This window comes from Pinus tabuliformis, chromosome 9 (genome assembly GCF_031772625.1).
Source record: "Pinus tabuliformis cultivar Carrire ecotype Pingquan chromosome 9, CPIR1, whole genome shotgun sequence".
Classification (NCBI taxonomy): Eukaryota; Viridiplantae; Streptophyta; class Pinopsida; order Pinales; family Pinaceae; genus Pinus; species Pinus tabuliformis.
In genome coordinates, this window is record NC_142307.1 from 1,016,416,469 (window position 1) to 1,016,440,211 (window position 23,743).

Consider the following 23,743-nt stretch of genomic DNA (forward strand, 5'->3'; position numbering starts at 1 on the left):
ACCACATCCATACCTTCCTTGGGACCCCCTGCTCATCCTTCCTGGTCTACACCTCCTCCTTGGTCCTTTGCATCTCAGTATCATTGCCAGCCAGCAAGCCAGTCATTTCAATCATATGCTCGACCACAACCTCAATGGAATGCACTGCCCCAGGGGTTGAGGCCCTAATACAATAATGTTCCAGCTTTATTGCCTTCACGACCTACCCAACCATAGCTGTTATACTCTGCTCCACCAAAACAACCCCAGATGCCTACCTAGCCAAATCCAAACCCGAACAACAGACAATATCAGCAAGTATACAATGGAGAGACATCATATCTAGCTTATGATGTGGAGCTCCACGAAATTAACTTGAGATCTGGGAGAGTTCTTGTGGATAACCAACCTCCACCTCCATCTAGGGAGCTTAAAAAAGAAAGAGAGGAAATAATTCTTAAAGTAAATCCACCATTTCCTAAGAGATTAACTCAACCACCCCAGCCTACGCCAGAAGAGACTGAACTTCTAGGAGAATTGAGAAATCTGTGTAAATATTCCACTTCTATAAGAAATAAAAGATGTTCCTATTTACAATAACTTGATTAAGGAGAAGTGCTTCACGCACCCATGGAGGTGAAGAAGAGATGCACCTACCATTAATGTCATTGGACAACTGTCCCACTTAGTGTTAGGGCATGTAATCTATCCAAATTATTTGGACCTTAGAAGCCCTGTAGTAGATGTGCACATCAATGGCACCATTGTCTCACACACTTTGATCAATCTTGGGGCTGCCATTAATGTGATGACCAAGGACACCATGCTCAAGCTCAACCTCCAAGGTTCATTGAGAAAGACCACAATGGTCCTGCAACTTGTAGACCGCTCCATAGTGAGCCCTAAAGGGATTGTGGAGGAAGTGATGGTCTCCATTGACTCTTGGGAGTACCCTACATATTTCCTAGTTCTCCAGCCTAAGGCTAAGCTTACTGGTTACCCTCTCATCCTTGGGAGGCCCTGGTTGGCCATTGTCGATGCTTACATCAGTTGTAGAGCTGGGAATATGACCATCAATAATGGGCATATGTCCAAGCAGTTACTCCTATACCCTCATTCTCAGCCATCTATAGAAAATGATTTACCTTTAAGGCTGGAAGAGGAGGAAGAAGATGAAGTTTATACTGCCCAAATGTATACCTTAGAAACAACCATGGGAGGAGGACCACATGATGAAGACAATTTGATTGCACACCTACTCTAAAGTCCAACTCCCAACACATTTTCCCTAGAATAAGTAGTAAAGGAAACCTAGAACAACCATCCAATTGATCTGTACTTGGCTAATTCTAATCCTCTCCGTGTGAAAACCATAGAATTCGGCCCTGAGACAATGTTGAAAACCAATCCATCTCTTTATGTTCTCCAAGAGGGGAAGTTGTGCAACATGCTAAAGGAACATCTGGATGCCTTCACTTGGAGTTACAAAGAAATGAACGGATTACACCCCTTAGTGTGTACTCACCATATTTATATCAAGGAAGGTTGCAAGCCAGTCTGGCAACCCCAAAGGAGGATGAGTCCAACTCTTTAAGATATAGTCAAAGAAGAACTGCAAAAATTGCTAGATGCAAGATTCATTTATCATATCTCCAATAGTGAGTGGGTCTCCCCTCTGGTGTTAGTTGCCAAGAAAAATGGTAAGTGGAGGATTTGTGTCAATTATAGGGCACTGAACAAAACAACAAATAAGGACCATTCCCCTCTACATTTCATCAACCAAGTGCTAGATGGCCTAGCAAGGAAATGTTTTTTCTCTTTCCTAGATGGATTTAGTGGGTACAACCAAATCTAGATTATCTCGGAAGACCAGGATAAAACCACCTTCACTTGTGCTTGGGCCACTTTTTCCTATAGGGTCCTTCCTTTGGGCTTATGCAATGCTCCTGCCACATTTCAGAGATCAGTCCTGAGTATTTTTGTTTAGTTGGTCCATGATGCGGTATAAATCTATATGGATGATTTCACACCTTATGGGGGTGATTTCGAGGAGGCTTTGTCCAACTTAGGTAAGGTACTACACAAATGTATTGATATGAACCTGTCTCTCAGTCCTGAGAAATGTGAATTCTTAATGACTGAAGGGACTGTGCTGGGGCATTCAATATCTCAGCAAGGACTGCAGCTGGAACCCAACAAAATATCTATTATCCAAAGGGTCCCAACTCCTAAAAATTAGAGGGATGCTAGAAGTTTCCTAGGATTAGCTGGATACTACTGAAGGTTCGTAAACGACTTCAACAAGTTGGCCTCTCCTTTCTTTGGGTTTTTGGCCAAGGACTTTGAGTTTATATGGTCAAAAAGCTATCAAGAGGCCTTGGACATCTTGAAGAACAAGTTAACCACTACCCCAATTCTCCAAGGCCCAAATTGGACACTTCTTTTTCACATGCATGTTGATGCCTCACACAAATCCATAGGAGCAACCCTAGGCCAGATAGATGAAAAATTGGCTTATGCCATTTACTTTATCAATAACAATCTATCAAAGGCCAAACTAAACTACACAGTGACCGAAAAGGAGCTCCTGGTTGTTGTGCATTCATTAAAAAAATTTAGGCATTATATTATAGGCTATAAAACATTTGTCCATATTGACCATGCTGCAATCAAATATTTAATGAATAAAGCTGATGTGAATGCTTGTATTATAAGAGGGTTGCTTTTATTATAGTAGTTTGATCTAACTATTGTTGATAAGCCTGATAAGGAAAATGTTTTTGCAGAATTATTTCCATATTAACTTTGCCTGCAGGTGAAAAGGGAATGGTTGATGTCCAGCTACTAGATGAGCACTTGTTCGCCATTTCAGTTCTCTCTCCATGGTTTTCTTACATAGTAAACTATTTGGTATCTGCATAGTTCCCACCGAACTTGTCTTCCAAAGTTAAAAGCAAGATTATAAGGAAGAGCGCCCCCTTCACTTGGATTGGGGGCAACCTCTTCAAACTTTGCCGAGATCAAATCTTGAGAAGGTGTGTCATGGAGGAGGAAGTCTTCGACATCCTTCTGACCTATCATGATGGGCCTTGTGGAGGTCACTTTGAAGCAAAGAGGACAACATTTGAAGTGTTACAAGTAGGCTATTATTGGCCCACTCTTAATCAGGATGTGAAAATATATACTAGTCAGTGTGATTGGTGCCAAAGGATGGGAAAGCCTACTCCAAGGCATGAAATGCCTCTACAGCCTCAAGTGATTTTCGAGTCATTTGACAAGTGGGGCATGGACTTAATTGGACCTATTAACCCTCCTTCCAAGAAAAAAGAGTACATCATTGTGTGAACTGACTATCTAACTAAGTGGGCTGAAACAAAGGAAATTAAGGCAGCAACAGAGGAGAAGGTGGCTGATTTCTTAAGGGCCAATGTATTTTACAAATTTGGATACCCTAGAGAACTAGTCACTGATCAAGGCATCCATTTTACCTTCAACATGATTGAATACTTGCTTAGCCAACAAAAGATCAATCATAGGACGTCCACTCCCTATCACCCACAAGCTAATGGGCAAGTGGAGGTGACCAACAGAGCACTGGAGGGCAGCTTGACCAAAGTGGTTAACAACAACATGAAATATTAGGCAGATAAACTAGTTGAGGCCAGCTAGGCCTATAATACTACCTGGAAGACCACCACTAGATTCACACCCTATGAGCTGGTCTATGGGAAAAAGGCCCTGATGTTCATTGAATTTGAGTATAAAACACTAAGGATGGAAGCCCAAATAGATCTAGATCTCAGTTGTGCAAAAAAAGAGAGATTGTTGCAATTAAATGGTTTAGATGAGTTCAGAGTGCAGGACCTCCTACACATGGAGGTAACCCAACTTTAGAGGAAGATATGGCATGATAAAAACATCAAGGATAAAGAATTTCAAGAAGGCGATTAGGCCTTGTTATATGATTCTAGATATAAAGACTTTAAGGGAAATTTGAGGACAAGATGGCTAGGAGCTTATGTTATAGAGAGATGTCATGATAATGGTTTAGTGCAAATCAGAACCATAGATGAAGAGGCCATTCCTTTACTTGTTAATGGGCACCGATTGAAAGTTTACAAAATACCATTGTCAAAGCAAGATTTCATTGATGGTATCAATAAAATAGTGATGGTAGTGGAGCAAGTTTCAGCTCCTGCCTCATCAAATCATTGAGAAAAAGAAGAAAAATAAGGACTCAGGTGAAAACCTCCATGAGGCACCTGAGTCCCACTATTGGGTTGAAAACCTCTTTGGGTGACCCAATGGTGTCAAAAAAGGAAAATAAAAATAGCCCTAGGTGAAAACCTCTCTTGAGGCACCCAGGCCAAATAGCTAGGATGAAAACCTCTCAGAGGCATCCTAGTTGTTTTCAACAAAAAAAAAATTAAAAAAAGAGAGAGAAAAAATCATGAAAAAATTTATTTGTAGGTCAACAAGGAGGACGATAAGAGAACAAATGAGGACAAAAGAGGGACCTATTTCACTCACATTATTATTTTTCCACTCATTTTCATTAATCACTCCACCATTTCTTCCATTTTTTCACTCCTTTGCTTCAATTTACAAGGGGACTGTGTTTTCTACAAGATCCCCAGTAAACCCTCAACATCCCCTGAAAACCTACAAGACAATCCTGTAAGAATTATAGTGGCTCGAGAATCCTACAAGAAGTGACCATAGGGAAAAAAAATGACCTGCTATGTCAATGAAATAACACCCCTACATCAACATTTCATTACCATACCTATGTCCACTTTCATCACCTCGGCAGTCACCATTAAAAAAAAAAAATCAGTTTCAAAAAACACATTTGTCATAGTCTTCAAGAAAAGAAAAATAAAAAAAATAAAACATAGAGAAGAAGGAGGCAACACCTAAGTATGTCTCATTTCTCCACACTCCTAGTCTTCCTCTCAATCCATGTCACCATCCTCAAAATCCCAATAGAGTGTATGATTAAGAGTTCTGAGGGAGAAGCAGCTACAGGACATCCTATAGGAAATCCTGTAGCAGCCTATCCCACAAAATACAAATCATGATTGCATCAAGCTTCCACCATAATGATCCAAGAGAAGAAGGAGCTCCAAAGCAGTAGCAGCACCATCATATACAACACCAGGTACCTGCACATTAAAGGAATCATCGGGGAGCAATAAAAAAGAAAAAGAGGAAAAAATAGCAAGCAGCCAACACACAACAAACACCTCCGGTCTTCAACAACTGCAACAAGGGTTAGTAACACAAGTAAGTATCCTGCTCACTCTCTCATTTTCATAATGTATTCAAAAGATGTAAAGGTTATGAGTAAGTTTGTTTATAAGCGAAAGGTGGCCAGTTAATTTGGCCACCTTCGTTCGGTCAATGAAGACAAAATAGTCGGTCCTACCACATGTGGCAACAGCCAAGTCAAAAAAGGAGAAGAGCAGGAAAAAAATAGGTAAGTATACGGAGGCATGAACCGAGAGTTGATTATGAGGAGGGGGAAATGATGAGGTGGTAGTGGGGACCAACAGTCCAAAAATAGAAAACGGACCTCTGCTGCCAGCACACCACCTCACATAATGTGGCCATAAGAAGAAATATTTGTTGATCCCCATGCACTCATGCATGCATTTCCTCGAGGCTCACTCTTGCAAATGTCACTCTCATACCTAGGCCACCTACAAAATAGAAACTCCATCATTTTTCTGCACATGACATCCTTGAGGATTGCACAGGAAATCCTATAGGATTCCACACAAGATTCCTACAGGATACAAAGAGACAGTCTACAGTATTAGCCGAGAGGAGTTTCAGAGGGGAAAACATGGGGTTGACCACAAAAAACACTATGGATAAGTAGGCTCTATAATTAATTTCCTTTTTCCAAGTAAATCGAACAATAAATCCTCTAGCTTGAGTGAATTTTGTAGTTGTGTAAGGAAATTGTCCACAAAGTCATTTCAGTTATTTACTGCTGCATTTAATGATTGTATCAACCATCTCATTTCCTCGAACTTCACAAACCAAGATGATAGGAGGGTTTAATAGAAGGGATCCCATTAACACTGTGAGAATTCAACAACATCCTCAGGTGCTAGAAACCTTTACAAGGCATAATTGGATGGGGTATTTCGAAAAATTAAGAGGGTATGATGATGAAGTGGCCCAAGAGTTTTCTCTCTCCCTCATTCCACTTACTTGAGTCGATGCCACTCTTGTGCTAAGAGGCCTCTCCATATAGCTCACCCCTGAACTTATCAGCAAAGTTACCACACTTCCCCTAGGAGTGCCATGTAGGAAGGAACGCAAGGGAGATAGCTAGATTTCCAAGAGGAAATTGTTTTTAGAAGGTGAGGAACCCATTAGAGAAGAAAATGGAGTAAGGAGAGAAAGCCTGCCATATCCCTGGAATGAGGTGAGCTACCAACTTATCAAATACATATCATGTGAGGGTAGGTATAGTGTGGTATATGGCTATCACTTTAGGCTTCTTGAAGAGTTGGGGTTTGGAGCAGAAACACCTCCTCACCATAGGCTTAGCATACCATACTTCCTTCTACAATCACTAATAGACACAAGCACAAAGGTGCAAGAGGGAAATTCGAAACAATTAGCTCATCATTGGTTAATCAGAATCATCATAGAAGATTCCCTCTGAAACCTCACAATTCCTCTCCAATGGTCAATTTTCGAAGACATGCTGACAGAGGAGGACATCAAGGCTCTCACATATGATGTTAGTCCTATTGTCAATGAAAAGGCTGAGGAAGAGACTAAAGTAGAGGAAGAAGAAGAAGATCAATATGAAGATGAGATAGATGAGGAGGAAGATGAGATAGATGAGGAGGACTATGAAGAAGAAGAGGAGAAAGAGAATGAGAATGATGAGGAAATAGGGGAAGATGACAAAGAAGAGACATATAAACAAGATGAGGAGCTAGAAGGAGAAGAGGAGAGGAAAAGGACAATGAAAAAGAGGAGGCAAAAGACAAGGAGGATTCACCTATGGTGTCTCCATGGCCACAGAAAGAGAAGCAGCAACTTTCATCACTACTCTTAGAACCCCTATCAAACAGAAAGGAAAAAGAAAGAGGCAGACCCCCTTATATTTCAAGACAAGGAAAAGCACAAGGATAAGGCAGGGGAAACCCCAAACACCAAGAAAAATTCCCATTGTGATTGAGGACTCACTTAAACAGTAGTATAAAATGCCTCCTCCTAAGGATCCCATCACCTATGTAAGAAGGCCTATAACTAGATCCATCTCATCCAAAGGAAAAGAAATCCTACATGATACATTGTAGGACCTACATGAAGCTCAAGCGGTCCTAGAGGATACTCTGTTAAACCTACAAGAGACTCAAAAATTGGATAAGGAGGGAAGCCTACAACAAGAAACCAAAGAAGAGGACCCAGAGTTAAAGGAACCTAGCCCCCAACCTAACGTTGACTCTTACTACAAATTCATTGAAGGGGGCAGGGTCATTCCACAAAAATTTGCTATTCCACTATTATTTGAGCTTGAGAAGGAAAGAGCAAGAACTCATTGATGGATGAAGATTTCAAAATACAAGGGGGTGGAAGAAATTGGTCACATGGAGGAGAAGCTCAAGGAGATGGGTAGAGAACTAAGTAGCTTGGGAGACAGAGAGGCCATAATGAGAAATCAGTTAGAGATAGAAAATGCATGGTTGAAAGAACAGATGCAAGAAAGAGATTACCAATTGGCATATATGGCCAGTTTCTCTCTGGAAGCGATCCAGTGTAGCATGCCAGCGAAATCCTATGCCCTATACCTTAAGCAATAGTGGCTGCAGTTCAAAATTAAGACCCTAGGATAGAGGGGCACTATGCCATTTCAAGACTACAGGCATTTCATTGATCTTTGTGATCAAAGCACACTAGAAGATAAGGCCAAAGATTTCTGAGTTCTATTTTGCATAGTATGGCTTTAACATACATGAATGTATGGGACCCTAATTCCAAGCTAGGAGACTTATAGTTGATGGCTTTGGCATCATGGATGAACCATGAGGAAGTAAGGGCTACAGAAATGAAGAGGATATTGGCAAGAGAACAAACAAAACCTCTTATGATTAGAGCTGAGTAGTCCAATCCAATGGCTCTCATCAGCACACAGTTTAATTACAAATGATCCTCAGCTTGCACCCTAGTATCTTGCTACCCAAGAGCAAGCAATTTCACATTTTGAGGACATGTTCAGGTTGTTAGGGGGTGATAGCAAGCATGGTTTCTTGAGGAGATGGAACACATTTCCATACAACTTAAAGATAAGAGAGTACCACTCTCCTCAAATAATGAGAGAAGCATTAAACATGACACACATGTACAAGAAATCTATTCAAAGGCTCAAATTCAATTGGATTGGCTTGAAACTCAGTCCACCACTACTCTTAGGAAGGCTAGCAGGAAGGAAGAAGAAGAAAAGGGGAAGTGGGAGGAGTTAGAAAGAAAGAAGGTTTATATGAACAAGAAGAGGAAACCATAGTGGAGGCATGGGATGTCAGGGTGGCCACTACAGCTATGAAGGATATGGATATTGATTGAGTTTCTCAAAGGATGAGCAACACTTTTAGTAGGGGGGTGATGATGAGCCTCATCATTGGGTAATTATATGGCCCTAGCTTAGTCAAACCAACTTTTCTCACAACTTATTACATGTTTTTTATTATATTATGTTTATGAGATGAGTTAGAGTGGGATGTCATGCCTAGTGGGCTAATATGCATTGAATGAAAGTTTGAAGGAGGAAATCAAGGAATTTTGGCAAAGACTAAGGTTGAAACTCGAATGGGACAAGGGAGAGGGGTTGTAGGAGGTAAATCATCCTCATTTACTTCTCCCCCATTCAAATATTCCTCCATTTATCACACCATCTTGGAGTGCAAGCAGCCAAGTCATGAGGATTAGAAGGAAGCCAAGGAAGTGAGAGACAAAGAGTTCATTTATCTCAAGTTTGAGAGCCGAGCCTACCTAATTTTAAGGAATTTGTTGGGGACTTCAGTTGTATAAGTAGAGAGGCCTAGAGCCTCATTAGGATTCAAATTTTTGTTGTAAAACTCTAAGTTATTTTCGAGCTCCAGACTTGTGGAAGATTTTGATGTAATTTTCTGTTTTGGTAATAAGAATGAGTTTTGTTTTGAGCCATCACTGAGTTAACTCAGAGGGATGAAGCTCTTGGGTTACGGCCCAATCTTAGCAGCCAAGGCTACTCTTTTTGTATCTGTATGTTTAGCTTAGTTTCATAACTTCATTGTTAATTTGTCTTTAGATGTATTTTCATTGCAAAGTAGTGTAGATTTGATTGGTTGTTTATTAGTTTTCTTCCATTTGTGCCTTACTTCAGTAGTAGGTTGGCAGGGATAAAAGAAGCACCACAAGGCTGTCAGCAGTTGTCTTGTCCTCACTTCTTCCCTCTGGGATCATGATTTGAGGAAGGGACCCTTATGTAGCCCCCAAAACACAGATTTCTATTTATTTCATAAGCTTTAGAGTTACTGTATTTAATCTAACAATTGATCAATTTTGAAACGTAGAATTGCATTGCCATATCTTCTATCTTCATTCTTGCAGTAGATCTCACCCTTGATTCCATTCCTTTCAGCTTCTTTCCTCATGCATAAGGTAGACAGTTAGTTCGTTAATTATGCTTTTCTAGCTTATGAGAATGGTTCTTGTTTACATGACTTTTTGGTTATATATGTTTGATATAGAGAAGGTGCTTTAGGAGAAGACCGAGACCTCATAGCCAGCAATCACCTTCCACTTCATCCACCATAATCATTCCATGCTTTCACCATTGCCTTCACTAATTTCATCATTTTACATAGAAATTATTCCAAGCACATTGAGTGAATCCAACCATCTCCTAACCTTGTTGTCGACTTATGAGTGACCTTAGGCCTTTTCTCACTCCATTCCACCCATCAACCACCTTCCTTAATCCTTCAATAACCTCCAACACCTCTCATTTTTCTCTCGGCTACATCCTGTAGAAATACATGGAATCCTGTAGGTTTATAGTACATCCTGTAGGTTTTCCTATAGTGGCCTGTTTTGAGGCCGAATTGATGGACAACCTCTAGGAAGCCCCAAAGGTCACCCAAGGGCCTCCCAAACCATCCATCCATCTCCTAAACCTTCCAGCCATCCTCAAACATCCCTAAACCACCTACCACATCACCACAAGAGATTAGTTTTCATATCTGATTTTGCATGAAAAGAACAGAAAGACAAAAATAGAGTTCTTTCAATCCCTTTAATTGCAAAATTGTGATGTTTGATGCTTTTAAATTCAATGCTTAGACAGTAGCATTTGGTTCATGTTAATTTAGCGTTATTGCAAAGCATATTTTCTTAGCAGTTAACTAGGAAATGATGTGATTTAGCATTGAATTTTGGTATTTTCCATTATTGCAATAGATTAGTTCTCTCTTAGAGTAGATTTCCCTTTCTTTCATCAAGAAACCAAGATCCTTCTAAATCCATAGAAGTCTAGCTTGAAAACCCCAATGGTCTCTCACCAGTTGAACAAGTGACAGAAGGCAGAACCATCACTTTTACTTGTGTATACAACATTGTCACCTCAAAGTTTGTACAAACCTCGGGTTGATAAAGTAAAGTTGGTAGCCTAGGAATTGCAACATTATTGCTGCAATACTGGTGCTCATCACATATATTTTGTTTGTTGCAAATCATGTAGATCAAAGAACTTCTCCATCTGTAGTATCCATGTTACTAGATCCTTGCCATCAAACTTCCTCATATTGATATTTTGAGTGTGGTTAGCCTTCAAGCCATTTTTGGAGTCTCTAAAATCATAATTCATATTCATTTTTTCCTCATCCTTATTTTCATTGACTACCTTGTCAGCACTAGGAAGCCTTTCTTGCGACAACTTTGTCAAATCTTCCTTCAACCCTTCCATGTATGCTTTTAAAATATTCATGTCACCTTTTATTTTTTCTTTTAAACCATTCTTGTCACCTTTAATTTTTATTTTTAAACCATGCAATTTATTTTTGGTTGCTCTTTGTGAGAGTGAAATTTGTTGGACTTGGTCCCGTAATTTTGATATATCATGCTGCATTTTTTCCTCTTCTTCATGCATCATAATAGATATTTTTGTTGGATTACTGGGTGTATCCATTTTTTTGTTGTGAGGAATATTGGAAACAAATAATGATAATTGTGCTTCACTATGGCCTTTGAATCACTTTAAGCTGATATTTCAAACAATATGTATGCAAATTTAAAAAAAAAAACACTCCTTTTTTCTTTATTTTTAGAGCTCGATCTTGAAACTATTTTATCTTTGTAATTTTAGATCTCCAAGATCTGAAATTTTGTCTTGTGGTAGCCCTATCAGTCTTATTTTCAACACCATAATTCAGTCTGGGATTGAATTCTTCAAGGTAAGTTTATGCTAATTCTCCCATGATGGCCTGATTATAGATGGGTTCACTAGAATAAAATTGTATGAGATTTCACATGTCACTATTTTAAGATTCAACCTTGAAAATGATACACATGACACAAATGCTTATACACTTTCCTACACATTTTATGAAATTCAAATATGTTTCACGAAGAGAAAGTTATGACAATTTTAATTAGAACACATGTTTGAGATAGTATTATGGAGCATGTAGAAACCCTAACTTACTTGGACCATATATCCACAAATATATTGAACTAAGCTATGAAATTTTTACAAGATGTTCGTCAAGATATTGGCTCCACGTGGTCAAAATTTAAGCTTTCAAAGCTTCACATAAAAAAGATTATAGTGAAAATTCCATTATGAACTGTTTGAAGAAGTGAAACTCTAGGATCCAAAGCTCTAATACCAAATGTTATGTAATCATATCATAAAATAGAAGAAAATATAGATCAATGACTTGAAAATAAGCCTCTTTGATATGGAAACATCCTTTTATATTACATAAATATACAATTCTTGGATGATTCAATTGACAAGGTGCCCTTGGTATATATAGGAGTCTAAGGGGTCACAACATAATTAGGGCCTACATAACAAAAATAATGTAAGGGCACAACAATAATAGTACTGGCCTTCTATGGGCATAATAATAATAGTAGTGGGATTATATGGGGCACAAAAATAATTATATGAGGGCTACACTAATATTATGAGGATCTAATACTTATTATCTAGTTGTTGATCTATCTTTTCTTATGTTTTTGTGCTATTTTTTATCTAGATACACAATGATGCCCCTCTATATGCATCATGGGTGAATGGTTCCATGTGTATCAAAATTACCAAAGCTATGGTTTCGTATGTGAGTGGCCTTGAAAGAATTTCATCTTAATTGTTTTTGCTTCCCTTATTGTGCATGATCACTAAATGTGATTGCTGTAAAAAACCCATCCACTTGTCATGTTTTATGTTTTGTAACTTACTCTGGGCCTAAAAATACTATAGTGACTAGTGATATGTGTGTATTAATGTATCCTTTCAAATTAGAGAGTGTTTCTACTCTTTGAGGCATAAAGATCACTTTGGTAGGTAGGGTAGTTAATAACTATCCCATGAAACTTTTCAAAATGGTAGTATACATGCCTCCTTCCCTACATCAACACCAATTTGATAACATACCCAATTTCTCTATCTCCGCTTCAAATGGTTGTTGCAAGTTTGTTAATGCAAGGACTAGTAATTCATTGGTTTTCCTCTTTAACTCTTAAAATGCATTCCACTAACCCTTCCCACATTAGAAAATATTGCCACTCATTGTTATTGCATGGATTGGTATAGCTACTACTAAAAATGAGGCTATGAATTTATTTAGGTATTGTGCTTCCCCAATGAAATTCCAAACCTATTGGTGGGAAAGATTCCTAAGAGTCAACGTTGAAAGCCCCAACAGAGTGGAGTACAAAAAAAATAAAGAACACTCATGCAAGCATGTAAAACATTCAAATTCACAAAATTTGGATAAGAAATATTCTTGGGGGTTCTATATTTGGGGTAGATCTCATAGGGTCCAAACCCTTTGCTTCCTCCAAGATTTGCATACTTGTAAGTCAATTACAAAATTATATATAGATAATAGATTTTAAATTACATGCATATCTATATGTTATATAATCATAAATAACATCGTAAGTTAACATTAACAAGATGACAACATATTCTAGGAACAAGACATGAGGTTGTTTATTAATGAAAAGCAGCAAGTAAAGGAAAGACACAACCTGATCCAAGAAAAAGGTACTAACAAAACCTTCCTCTAGATCCATCCAACCTGAGCCAACATATAATTCCTCTATAATAAGTGCAAAGGAGATGTTATATAAGAGAACTGAATATCTCTGCAAGGAAACAAAATTTTCTTATAAATTGGGAGGGCAAGAGGCACAGGAAACTGCATACTTGATTTGGGGGAATTTGGATATGGAATTGATACCTCTCATATGATATCCATTATACCTACCCAAGGTTTGTATATATACCACCTCAAATTGGTTATTTTAGTTAGGGCACAAACTCCTTTAGGTGGGATTTTGGTAAAACTCGTAAACCCCACCTAAAAAACATCTTTTTATTTATTTTTTCAAATTCAAAATGTTGTATGTCTATATAGTTCATAGTAACCATGTATGTACACATTTTTCTAGTGGGAAGAGTCGTGTATGGATTTTGAAAAATACTATTTTAAGATCAAGTGACGTCTGCAAGGGAAAGGGAGTTGTTGAGGCCACATAAGAGCATCTGATCTACATGAGTGCTGAAAGGTGCTATAACAAAACCTGAAAGACATGTGTAGGCACTAACGACTTCATGATGGCCTCCATCTTAGTAGGATCTATCTTGAGATCTCCTCCAGCAATAATGTAGCCTAAATAAACCAAAAACTATTGTGAGAACTAATATTTCTTGATATTAGCCAATAGTTGGTGCTTCTTCAATGTGCCTAACACCTACATCAAGTGCCAAATATTCTCCTTTTAGGTATCACTATAAACCAATATATCATCCAAATTTAATAATAACAAATGAATCTAGATAAGGGAGAAATAAATCATTCACTAATCTCATGAATGTATTTGATGCATTTCATAAGCCATATGGCATGACTAACCACACAAAAAAGTCTTTTCTATATTTGAAGGTGATCTTCTAAGTGTCTTATTCCTTAACTCTTACCTAGTGATACCATGGTTTTAACTCCTTCTTAGTGAAGTTTTTTGTTTGCTACAAGTGATCCTATATATGATCCATCCTAAGTACGAGGTGCCTATTCTTGAGTGAAATTTTATTGAATGCACATTCACCAAGTCTCATCATTCTTTCGCACAATTATGATGGTTGAACGAAAAGGTTATATAGTTTCTCTAATAAAATTCTACTCTAGATGCTAATTAATTACTTCTTTACTTCACTTGTTTCGAGAATGGACTATCTGTCCAAGATAATGTTTGGAAATGGAGATTTTGACATCAATTGGATCTCATGCTCCACTTCCCTCTTAGGTGGTATCCCTTTAGGCATCTAGAAAAATCCTCAATATCCATGTAGCAACCTTTCTAGTTGTTGTCTATGTCCATGCTAACATAACAACAACCACCCTTAACATTTTTATTTTAGGGTCCCCATTTCCTTATTTTAAACTTTAGTTATTATTACTTAGGTATGAGTTTCACTCATTCCTATTATATTTACCCCTTTAAAGTCTTAATTTCACTAGGAAATCAATAAAATCATTATTTGAAAATAATAATCTAATCTAACACGCACACACACACACACACACATATATAATAAAATCTAAAAAATTTAATAAAACTGAAAATTCTAAAAAATATTGTCATTTTAAAATAACATATATGCCCCTACTAAAGAAGGCTTATTGTATATATTATCCCAATATCCACCTTCCATTTCAAGCCTTATACCTCACTAAATCTTCAACACTCACATGCTTCCACCTTAGTGCAAACATCAAGCATACTACATATTGGAACCCCGGCCCCTGGGATTTTCTTTAAACAATTTGTTAAAAATTTCATCCCATTTCCCAAGACCCTAGTATATGTTATTTGATGGTCTCTAAAATGGATATTTATGTTAAAATTTCCCATCATTGTATATTTTTTATCTAGGACTGAAATCAAAATGTGTCGATTATCTAGTTCTCCTGATATCTCGAGAGCCTAACAGCTTGACATATTGATTGTCAGGTACCAGATAACTTTCCAATACACTAACAATATAACTTTTCCTATGGTGTCAAATCTAATATTCCATGTCACTTTAAACATGCCTTAGAATTATAATTAAAATTTCTCTTGAACATCCTCTGAAAAGTTTTGAAATATAAACTATTATAAAGTCCTAATTTTTGTATTATTTTTTTAATGCATGAGACTAAAACATATTTCTAATAAAAAATAGTAATCCTCCTTATTTCTTTTAAATAATACATGGCATGCTCCCCATCAAAGGTTATGAACAAGGCCATAGTAGTGCAAGCTTGTGGTGTTAATGACCATCCCACATGACCAGTGGATGATGAGACATAGTAATCAACATGTCCTAGGGTTCTACACCCGAACATTCTCAAGGAATTGATGCTTATTTTTCAATGGGTTTCACAAGCCTTGGGTATTATTCACAATTGTGAGATGAGTGGAAGGTATATTGGATATTTTCCTCATGTGTGCTTTGCAAGGTGCTACTCCAGAGTGCTATGCAGACCAATATTCAGGTGGGGAGGATCCTGTGTGATAACAAGTGTAGTCTCTATAGTTTCTAGGCTAGTAGTTGATGAAAATATCATCATTTTGAACCCAGGTCCCTTGCCTCATATTCTGCGAGATAATATAGAAAGAGATGAGCACTAGCAAGTAATTCACGATTCTTGGAAACTCATATTTTTCGAGTTATGGTTTGTTTGCATTGTGGGGGTTAATTGGAGATCTCAATGGCCCAACTCTTGGATTCTTGCCCCTATGGGGGAGTTCTAGCATATTTGTTTATGTTATATGTTGATTTGGATAGAGTAGTTTTTTCTCTTAGTTTTCTTCTTATCAAGTGTTGATAGGTGGTCTCTTTTATTCTCTTTAGTCCAGGACTTGAGTAGTGGGGAATTACATCCTCGCGGAGGTTAGCATTTTAATTCAATGGGTGTGGCCTTTGTTGTAGTTTCTATTTGGGATCGTCCATAGGAGTGCATTAACATCCTTAAGTGGGTCCATGGGAGGCTTAAATAAGTTCCAATGGCTCGAGTTTAGGCCATATTTCACCTATTAATTGTTTTGACCCATGGTGTAATTTGCAGTGGACCTCCATGGGTAGTTCAAATGATTCTAGTGTGTGGTCAAGCTCCTGGTGGTGTCTAGCTCCTAGGCATCAAATCGCCCTCCTCTCTTCCCCAATATTTAAATAGAAGGGCAAGGTGGGTTGACCCTCCCCGACCTAGCAAGGTAATACTCTATTTTTGCAAGGGATTCTTATGGTCTATGGGCTTTGGCCATTTGGAAACTAAGGTTTTCAATGTTGGGGTTGTGATTGTTATGTTTCATTAATAGGGCCACCCACGCTGTGGGGGTGGGTAGCGTGGCCATGGAAATGACCCAACAACATATGTGAGGGTGTTAAGTTATGGTATGTTCTATGCTTATAACAATTTACTTTTCTTTCTTATTATTATCCACAGATTAGCAATAACATGTACATAAAGTAAAGTGCAGATAAAACATTAAACGACTAATAGAAAACAAGCCAAGACAAGAGACACAAGATGTGGCGGCTAGCTAGGGACAAACCCCACAATGTGTGGGGAAACCATTTGATCAAATCTTCTTTTATCTTCAGTAATTTATTAGAGAGAAAGAGTACAATAAATCTGATTTATATCAATAGTAGCAAACCGTAGATCAGCAACATCAGCATTGGCAGCTTCATCATCAAACTAGGGCAGACGATATCTCACAAACTGACCATTGGATCGGCTTGATTCCACCACCAAAAGTTGTGGCTTCCAGAGGAGGTTCAGATGAATCTATAGCTTAGTTCATATGAGTATATCTTCTAGTCCACGTAGGTCAAACTTTACTTCTACAGTTGCAGATTTAGTTTCGGCAGCTTCCTTCAAACTAGGGCAGTCAATATCTTGCAAACCATTCGTCGAATTAACTTGATTCCACCACAAAAAGTTGCGGCTTTTAGAGGAGATCCATATGGACCTACAACACAGTTCTAAGGAGGATATCTGATGGTCAATGCTTCTCAAACTTTGGATCTGTAGTTGCAGCTTCAGGTTCAACAACTTCCGGCTTCGCATGTGTGAGAGAGAGACCCTTTTCTGTGTAGTAGAGAAGAGACTCTTTTCTGTGCAGTAGAGAGAGAGATGTGATGAGATGAGTGAGTCCAAATGAGGAAAATTCCTCCAGTATTTATACACAACGTTGGTGTTTGAGTAGATGAGAATGTTGGGCTTCTGAGCCTACATGAGTTGTAGGTCGGCTTGATAATAATTCCATAATCAAAATAAATTCTTATCTCCATGAATAACTATCTGAATCAGATGATCTTTATATCAACCCTACACCTCTCGATGGGAGGAATCTAATAAAAATATTATCAGCGACAAATAAGATTACCCACATGAATTTTTTCCCTGGTTGCCAATTTTAACACTCCCTCTCAACTAGGGAGAACTTCATCTGCAATCTGTCTATCAGTCGTTACTATTCATCCATCAAATGCACTGCCCTGTATAGCCTGACCCTTGCCCTGATATGCTCTATTCTGCCTGTTCTGCTTTGTCTTGATCTGCCCTATATTGATTTATACTATTCTGCTATGTTCTGCTCTCCTCTTGCATTGTTCTATTCTGCTCTGCTTTTGTCCGAATTATGAAGAAGAAGAAATGATTGAGGATTTATCATACTGACTCAAAGTTAGTCTCAGAGTATGTACCATTGGTCGCAGACTAGTCTCAACCAACCCAAAGTCAGCGTCATAGTTCGTACAACTCCACTGGTCCTAGACCAGTATCATCCTCCACTGACTCAAAGTTAGTCTCAAAGTGCATACCGCTGGTCCCAGACCAGTCTCAACCGACCCGAAGTTAGCTTCATAGTAACTACCACTCCTACCACTGGTCCCAGACTAGTATCGCAGTCTCAGAGAGTGTACCACTGGTCCCAGAACAGTCTCAACCAACCCAAAGTCAGCGTCATAGTATGAACCACTCTCACTGATCCCAGATCAATACTGCACTTACACGAAGTCAGTATCAAAGTATGTACCACTGGTCCTAGACCAGTATCAACTGACCCGAAGTCAATGTCATAGTATGGTACAACTCCTATCATTGGTCCCAGACCAGTATCGTAGTCTCAAAGAGTGTACCACTAGTTGCAGACTAGTCTCAGCTGACTCGAATTCAGTGTCATAGTATGTACCACTCTCACTGGTCCTATACCAGTACTGCACTGACACGAAGTCAGTCTCAGAGTATGTACCACTAGTCCTAGACTAGTCTCAACTGACCCGAAGTCAGCATCATAGTATGGTACAACTCCTACCACTAGTCCCAGACCAGTATCATTGATCCCAGATCAATGGAGGTCATCCTAGCATAGGGAGTATGGTAGATACAACGATGCATCCATCGGTACTACTATGGTCCCTAACTTCATTTCCCTGCTCATTGATCAAATGAGAGGTACTTCCCATGAGTCCCAGACTTCATGGGTAGGATGCCTTCACAGGAGAACTAATCAATCCTGTCCTCATAGGAGAACACATCAATCCTGCTACAATCGCCATGGAGAACACATCAATCCAGGCCGCCATGGATAAAACATCAATCCAGGCCTCACAAGAGAACGCATCAATCCTTCTACAGTCACCATGGAGAATGCATCAATCTAGGCCTCACGGGAGAACACATCAATCCTGCTACAGTCGCCACGGAGAACACACCAATCCAAGCCTCACAAGAGAACACATCAATCCTGCTACAGTCACCATGGAGGACACATCAATCCAGGCCTCAGTCGCCATGGTGAACACATCAATCCAAGCCTCACAGGAGAACTAATCCTCCTACTACATAGGAGAGAAAATCATCATGTTCCACAAGAGAGCCAATCATCTTGTCCCACAAGAGAGTGAATCATCTTGTCCCACAAGAGAGTGAATAATCTTGTTCCAGTGTGCACCACTAGGGGAGGGTGAGTCACCCTATGGTCGTATGTTGCTCCAGTAAGAACTGCAAGCCCTTAGAGCTCTCAGAGCTCAATGTATGCAACATGTAGGACCCTTGTACAAGGGTTTCTTGATGACTCCAAGTCATTTGGGAAAATCACATATTAGATCTTTCCTCGGGGCTTTGACAAGGTGTATCAACCTATACATCATCTTAAAGTGATGGAGCCTCCTTGCTCATTGACCTACCATATCCCAGATGATGTCTATCTGTTGTAGCAATCAACGAATACGGGATCAAATCGCACCTCTAGTTGTTACAGAGAATCAGAGTGGTATGTCTTCAAACAACTCACTAAAGAGCTTTCCCAACCAGGTAGTTTCATACAAGATCATACTCGTAGATATGTATTTGGTCCCTGCGGTGCTTATGGCAACCGACTTCTGCTTCCTCCTTATCCATTATATTGAAGCAGAATCCAAATAGAAACAACACTAAAAGTGCTCTAGTGATCCTCCACATTACCTGCCTAATCAACATTCGAATAATCATGCAGTTTCATATTTCTGGTAGTGTATCTCAATCCAAGAGAGATTGTGTCCTGAAGACATCTCAGAAGAGTCTTGGCACCAATCTAGTGAGGCTCAACCAAATATGAGCTCACAATGCTAACTGCAAAACATATTTTCGGATGGAGTTTCACCAAGAAAATCAATGCGAATGAGTTTTTTAAACTTAGAGGCATTTCCAAATCTTGTCCAACATCACTACCATATAACTTCCGAAAGTTAAGATCCTCGAGGTAGTCACATGCTTGCAGTTCATCGTACCAAATCTTTTCAGAATCTTCACCACATATTTTCCTTGAGATAGGAAAATTTCCCTTGGCTTCTGCCACACTTCAAGTCCTTGGTTCTTCATTTCAAATTCACAAGCCAACTCCTTCTTACATTTGTGAATGAGAGGGTATGCACCTGTTAGAAAGAGGTCATCAACATACAACACCAATATGAGAGGTTTATCATATTCAACCTTAAAGTAAAGGTTACGATTGGCTTTGGTCCTAGTGAATCCCAGCTTCATCAAGTAGTTGTCGATCCTCTCATAACATGCTTAGGGTGCTTGCTTCGCCCATAGAGAGTCTTCTTCAACTTGCATACATGAGATTTTCAATCATAAATCTCAAATCCTTCAGGTTGCTCCACACAGACCTCTTCTTTGATCGAACCATGAAAGAATGCGATCTATCCATCTGATGTAGGCTCCATTCTTGTGAAGCCACAAGGGCTATGATCAAGTGGATGGTCTTATATCTAGCAATAGGTGCAAATATCATAGTCTATACTTTCCTTCTGGGAGAAACCACGAGCAACAAAACGAGCCTTATACTTTCCGTACTTCCATCTGCTACATGCTTTATCTTGTAAAAGCCATTTTGAAGTAACAATTGTCCTATCTGGGGGGTCTAGGAACTACTTCCCAGACATCATTCTCCATAATAGACTCATATTCTATCATAGCATCCTTCCATACTTGATGCTTGACGACATCTGAGAATGATGAAGGCTCATTTTGTATAATCGTGCTCATGATGGTCAGGTATCCCTGATACCTGTTAGGTTTCTTACTTTGACAGAAGGTTCCTCAAGGTGCAGCATGTCCTTCAGCATCATCAAGTATCCCCCTAAGCCATGAAGGCCTCTTCATAGAAGAGGAAGGCTCATGTGGATGAGGATCAATCAGATCCATGGGTTCTTCTTCATCAAGCATTGATTCATCATCCTTTCCTTTTGGTTCCCTGGTGTCGGCTTCTTGAGAGCTCCTTAAATTCGTAAGATTGTCCAACTTGCTGAGAGCCATATCTTCATCAAAGGTGGCATCATGACTAATCATGACTTCCCTTTGATCGGTTACATAGATTCTATAGCCTTTAGTATTTTCACCATAGCCCATGAAAATTCCTTTCTTTCCAGATGCACCCAATTTATTTCTTCTCTCTTTCGGCACATGAAAATATACAAGGCTTCCAAAAATGAGAAACATCAGGTTTCTTATCGATGAACATTTCTTCAGGAGCCTTGGAACCCAATGCTTGATGAGGGCATCGATTTTGTACATATACGGCGGTGTTTGTAGTTTCAGCCCATAGAAACTTCAGAAGTCTTTGGTAATGTAGCATGGCCAGGATAGCTTCCACAATCGTATGGTTCTTCCTTCCCACCACACCACTTTGCTCAAGTGTATGTGGTGTAGTAGTCTCCCTCTTAATTCCAACCTCAGATATGCCTGAGTGAACCAATTGTAATATATCGTAGGTCTTGCTTTGGCTTGAGGGGAATGGTCCCCTTTTGAGCTTTCCTTCGGCACATCCCAGACATACACCTTCTTTCTCTACTCAGAATTTGGGCATCCCTGTCACCATTTGTGTTACAGCAAGTATAGCTTTGTAATGAAGGGGGGAAAACCTCCGATGCCAAATTTTGGACTGAAGAGGTGTGTCATAAGACATGACACCTAGGAGACTTCCATTGACCTGATATAATGAATCAACACTAAACCCAAGAGTAAAGGCATCCTTAACATTATTTTTTCATATATGTACCTTTCCATCGCTAAAGGTTACCTTGTAGCCTTTGTCTTCCATTGCTGAGATGGACACCAGGTTCTTTCGGAGGTCAGTGCATTTAATACATCCTGGAATTTCTAGCCTTCTTGAATGATTGTCCTCTTCCTTGATTCCTAGCTGTCCTCTTACCTTTGCTATTGAATTTTCCATTCATTTGATTGTCATCAGAGGGATTTTTATCATCGTCCCAGTGTGAGTCCTTTCTATCAGGGCACTCCCTTACATAGTGACCTGCTTTATTGCAGATGTAACATCATCCTTTTCTTGCACCCTTAGGTCCAACCTTTCCTTTTGATTTAGTCCTGAAATTATTTATTTCTTAGCATGAGAAGAAAAGGCAGCAGGAGGACCTCTAGGCATAGGCATTTCTTTCTCTTCTTCCCTTGTTTCTTCTTGAATGCATCTAGCCATTAATTCCTCGAAACCATGAATTACATTATTGTTCAAAGAGTGGTCCTGAACACGTACCATTCGGATGGTAATCCTCCAAGAGTCATGAGTGCCATTTCTTTGTCAGTAATAGTCTCCCCAATAGATTGGAGATCGTTCTTGATCTCAGTGATTCTTAGGAAGTATGCTTGCATACTCTCATCTTTACCCTTCTTGATTTCCCTTAGCTTATTTCTAAGAAACAAAATTTGATTTGCATCATTAACTTTAAATAAACTCACCAGTCTATCGTATATTTCCTTGGAGGTGTCCAGTTCAGAGATGTAGGCCACCAAGGGCTTGTCCATAGAGTCCCAGATGATTCTTCGCTTTAACTTCTCCGTTCTTCCATTTGTTTCTAGCAGCAGGAGGTGCATTTGATGGAGGCTCAATAATATTTCCTCTCACATGATCCAACACTCCTTGATCTTCAATGGTTAGATCAATAGACATCTTCCATCCGTGATAGTCAGATTTCTCACAAAGCTTGTCTTTGGCAGGAAAGAGTGTTGAGGACCCCATCATTCTTTTAGGATAGCTTTGCCAATATTCTCTTTGGTGATTGCTCTTGCTCTTGCTTGGGCTTTGTCTTCACCTCAGCTCTGATACCATGTTAAGTTATGGTACATTCTATGCTTATAGCATTTTACTACTCTTTCTTATTATTATCCATAGATTAGCAATCACATGTACATAAAGTAAAGTGCAGATAAAACATTAAACAATTGACAGAAAACAAGCCAATACAAGGGACATAAGATGTGGCGGCTAGCCAGCGACAAACCCCACAATGTGTGGGGAAACCCTTTCATCAAATCTTCTTTTATCTTCAATAATTCAGCAGAGAGAAATAGTACAATAAATATGATTTATATCAACAGTAGCAAACCCTAGATCAACAGCATCAACATTAGCGGCTTCATCATCAAATTAGGGCAGACGATATCTCACAAACTAACCGTTGGATCGGCTTGATTCCACCACCAAAAGTTGTGGCTTCTAGAGGAGGTTTAGATGAACCTACAACACAGTTCATATGAGTAGATATTCTAGTCCACGCAGGTCAAACTTTACTTTGCAGTTGCAACTTTAGTTTCAGCAGCTTCCTTCAAACTAAGGCAGTCAATACCTTGCAAACCGTCCCTCGGATTGACTTGATTCCACCACCAAAAGTTGCGGCTTTCAGAGGAGATCTAGATGGACCTATAGTACAGTTCTAAGGGGGAGATCTAATTTTCAACACTGGTCAAACTTTAGATCTGCAGTTGCAGCTTCAGATTCAACAACTTCTGGCTTCACATGTGTGAGAGACCCTTTTCTGCACAGTAGAGAAGAGAGTCTTTTCTGCGCAGCAGAGAGAGAGAGATGTGATGAGATGAGTGAGTCCAAATGAGGAAAATTCCTCATGTATTTATACACAACGTTGGTGTTTGAGTAGATGAGACTGTTGGGGTTCTGAGCCTACATGAGTTGTAGA